Source organism: Dioscorea cayenensis, chromosome 11 (assembly GCF_009730915.1).
Source record: "Dioscorea cayenensis subsp. rotundata cultivar TDr96_F1 chromosome 11, TDr96_F1_v2_PseudoChromosome.rev07_lg8_w22 25.fasta, whole genome shotgun sequence".
Lineage (NCBI taxonomy): Eukaryota > Viridiplantae > Streptophyta > Magnoliopsida > Dioscoreales > Dioscoreaceae > Dioscorea > Dioscorea cayenensis.
In genome coordinates, this window is record NC_052481.1 from 21,427,681 (window position 1) to 21,432,427 (window position 4,747).

General features: G+C 33.7%; 1 pseudogene; it reads right to left on the bottom strand.

The window, feature by feature from the left end:
- Nucleotides 1–609: 609 nt before the first annotated feature.
- Nucleotides 610–4,248, bottom strand: LOC120271766 (annotated as a pseudogene).
- Nucleotides 4,249–4,747: the final 499 nt, after the last annotated feature.

Here is a 4,747-nt window from a genome sequence, read left to right on the forward strand (position 1 = left end):
CCCATGAGGATATTGGAGAAAAAATTGGCATGTACAATAGTGCACTAGTTACCGGACTTAATGATTCCCTATAAATTTTATATGTGGGCTGGGATAGACTAACACGCGGGAGAATGACTACATGCTTTGTAAATTATTCTCTCACTAAAGTTTCATCAATGCTAAATTTAACTATATTATATATATTGTGCGACTTTATTTATGTTCTTTGTCAATATATTAATTTGATGTTGTTATTATTATTGTTGTTGTTGATAAATAGGCGACAAGTGCCTTTGATTTAAGAAAACTAATGATGCGAATAGGCGAGCTAAAGCCTTAATATAAATGTGCCTTTATTATCTGTATGTTTTGAGATTTGATCTTGAATCCTACCCAAAATAAAAATACTATGTAAAGAATATAATACTCATAAGGGAAGAGTAGGTTAGCTCAGTTTTTATAATTCCTTCTATACTTTAGTTTTTACTCAGAAGAGAAAATAGTTTATAAATTTTATTTATAAAACCATGAGTGAAAACATAAAATACAATATTATCTTTTGAGCATACAAGCCTTGAGCACTCACTTTATTTTCATTATATATATATAATTAAGATGATAAGTTAACTAATTTTTAGCATCAGAGAAGAGATGAACGTAATCCATAGGACAATAAGGTTGAAACCATTCAGCAAAGAAGCCTTTCTTCCTTCTTGGATTGCATCCCATGTCCTTGGAAAGTTGATCATTGTACCAAATGTGGACAGTGCTGATACTTGATCTCCTAAAATGATCACCACAATATGTTTTCATGAACTTGTCCCATTTCTTCACATTATCCTCCATGGGATTTAATGTTTGGCAATGTAAAACCTCCATCAAGGAAGTGAGCAAGCCATTTGGCTCTCATCTCTGATGTAAAGAGGTTTGATAAGCTCTCTGAGTACCCTATAATTGCCATTTGAGGGACTCTAGGGTTTATGCATTCCCTACAAAACATTCACAAAATTAAACCTCAATATGAATGCATGCATGGGGAAAAAATATATGTACTAAATAAGTTAGAAGAAGCTGATCGAAGACAGAAATTACTTGTTAGATAGAAAAGGCACAGTATATATATATATATATATTTTTATTAAATTATAAGAAATTGATAGCAAAAATTATGAGGTAGAAAAAGAACAAAATATATGAGCTAATTAATCAAGCTATAAGAAACTGATGACAAGAATATTTATATCCAGTTAAAAAAGAATCAAATATATGTGCTTACCGAGTTATAGGAAACCGACGACAAAATTAAATTATATGAAGTAGAAAGATATTCTAAGATCATGTAATATTAATATTTGAAAGCTTTTGACTAATATAGTAGCTAATTGCTAAACATCATTAACGCTAAAAACAAAGTTAAACCCTAAACTCTAAGCAGCAAAAATTAAACAATAAGCTATAAATCATAAACCTTAAAACCTAGCAAGCTAGCTATATATATATATCATGCACCGGTCTAAAACCTAAACACTAATTTAAGCCATAAACCATAATTAATTAAAAACTGCTCATAAGAAATAAAATTTTTTAAAAAGAAAATATATACTGACCTATAAAGTGGGAGAGTAGAGGTTGATGGTCCAACAATGATGTTTTGAAAGTAAGGAGAAGTGAAGAGATGTTTGAGCTTGTCATCACCTCTGAAACCAGTGGCAAGGATGACAAGGTCACTCTCAATTGGTGAAGATTCACCATCAACCATCACACCTTCCTTACAAAAACTAAAGGACTTTGATTTCTTTATAACAATGCTTCCTTCTTCCACTTTTTCATAGAACTTTTCAGGCAGCAGTGCAAGCAAGCAAGATGTGAGTCCTTCAAAGAAACTGTGATTTGGTACCAATCCATACTTCTTCATGGGAATTGTCCATTTGTAGTAGCTTTCAGCAAATTTTGAGATTGCCCATCTCTACAAGCACATATATATATATATATATATATGCATATAAAAGAATTAAGGAGTGATATCAGGAAAAAAAATAAAAATAAAACAAGTTAAAAAAACCCGATAAACCACATTCGGAGGAAGAGAAAATCATTCCATTGTATGTTGAAAATTGAGTATAATAGTGGAGGCACAATTTACTTAAGTTACTTCGGCGTAATAAAATCATAAAATATGTTTAAATAAGCTCTAATTTGATTAAGTGGAGTTGACTTGGATTCAATTAGAGTGATAGCTTGACTTCTAAGTTCTGCTCCGTAGACACGCCTAATTTCCTCAATGCCTCTACTACCATGCGCCACTGATCCCCAAAATTTTATTATAATTCATAAAATCATATAAATCGCACAATGAGCTTTTCAAGTTTTAGGTCACACAGAATTTGAGTCACAGAAAACTCTAATTTTATTTTTAAATTAAAGTCATAAGTGATTTGGAAGATATTGCTTTATTGTTCATTTAGATCATTAAACTAACAAATGTTATTTGTCGATCTTAATTAGTCTTTTTGTTCAATGAGCATCAATAACATAAATTCATACCAACCCAAAGTGGGTTGACTTTGACTTAAATTGCTAAAATTGTTAGAAAGAGAATTTGAGCAAAAAGTTTATTAATGAAATTAAGAATTATATTTGAACTAGATGAAAATACGAGAGCGAATAATACCAAAGGTGACAAAAAAGTAGCCAAAAAACTAAGTATAATCCCTTCGTCTGACTTATGAAATAATAACTCCGAAAACCGGTTTGCATAGAAATAGAAGATAGGGATCCCCCACACCAAATAATGTGGTATATTCCATCTCGGAGTCCTACATATAACCGTGCATGGATTTTCAACACCTACAAAATAAAAATTATATCACAAAATTAAATGTAATTCACCAAGTGACATATATATATATATCAAACAAACTTGACATACATTTATAAATATATAAATCTAACCATTTGCAATGGCACACTCATAAGTGATATCAAGGGCTGATTTCATGAAGCCAACGACAGTGACTCTCTTGCCTTTAACCAGTTGAATTGCAGCATCTTTGTCAAATTTAGAGTAATCCATAGAATGAATCACTTGTCCATCAAATACTTCAGGTCCCTTTTTCTCAGGGAAGGATGGAATGTTTGGAAGGCCGCTGAACCGTCCGATGCATAGTATCACAAAATCAAATTCAAATTCCTGCATGCATACATTCGTTATTCCCCAATATCATTTTCCTTGTTACTATAATGTTTTTTATCTTTTTTATTTGAGAAATAAATCTACCTTGAATTGATTTTTTTCTTTCATTTCACAAATTTTGTTGAAGTATGAGTTTTTATTTTTATTTTTTAAGTTTCCATGTATGTATGTACATATATATATATATATATATATAAACAAAGCTCATAATCGCCCCCTCAGCCTATTTATACAAAGTTCTTTGCGTATGGGCTAGATCAAGGTAGAATTCACCCAATATAAGATGAAGATGAGTGACATTGATGGTACGTGGCTAGTCCACATTTGTATATATATAAAAAAAATTTAAAAAAAAATAAAAAAAACCTTTGATATCCTTACTGTCATGTAAACCCAAAATTGTAAATTACTCTCAAATCCTCTAAAAGCAGCTTAGATTATTAGGTTTTTCAAGGGTATATATATGCTTATGCAAAACAAACCCATTAATCATTATTTGCAAATACCACCTTCAAAAACAAAATATTTTGCTTTTTATATTCTTCAAGAGACCAGTTTAGCAAAACCCACACAAATGAAATTACGAGGTTTTGCAATGCTTTAAAAAAAAAAAAAGGGTACGGACCTCGATGCACTGTTCCTTTTGTAGCTGAACAGTAAGTCTCCATCTCCCTCTCCGGCCACCGCCGGAGAAAGCCTCACCGGTGCCAGCCCAAAGATCCCAGCAAGCCATCTCCTCCTCACCAACTCCGACGAACTCCATTCCCCACCACCTTGGCACCAAACCGGATATAACGAAGGAGATCAAAGTGCCGGGCGTAGGATTCCAAGTACTGCAAGACTTGCATGTGCGAAGGGAATGTCTCCGTCACCGTCTCCGGCCACGGGAAGTCTGAAAACTGATACAAGGTCTTCGGACACTGGAGCTTAGTCGAGCCGAGAGTTTGAGTCCAGATGCCGCCGACGCTTGAGCCGGCTTCAAAGATGACTGGCTTGAAACCCTTATCAAGGACGTGCTTGCTTGCAACTAAGCCACCTATCCCTGCCCCAACTATGGCCACCTTTTTCTCCATTTTTCCTTTTTCGTTTGGATCTCTTGTTATGGTTCTTGTGAAATGGATTGTAAGCGTTATATAGAGACATTATGATGATGATGATGATGGGGTTATTGTGGTTTTGTGGTTGGTGGTGTTTGTTGTGCTTCATATATATTATCTTTCAATCCCTCTATCCTGTTCTAATCTAAGTGCAGCTGGTTTTGGTTTCTTTCTAAAACTCTTTTATGATTTAATTAATTTTTAAATATAATTTTTTTTTTTATAAAGTGGATAAACCATATATGCATTAAAAAAGAAAACTGATACAGACCGACCGCACAGACAACAAAAAAGAAAAAACCACCAGCAGTGGGTACAAAAACAGAAGAACAACAGACAGAAACTAGGGGGAGAGATGGACTCCGCCTAGAGACAGACGAACACTGCAAAGCAACTAGCCGGAGAAATCGACTGGCTCATCAAGATTCAGCTCCAAGCGAGAAAGGGGTCCAGAGAACTGGATACATCGTCTAAT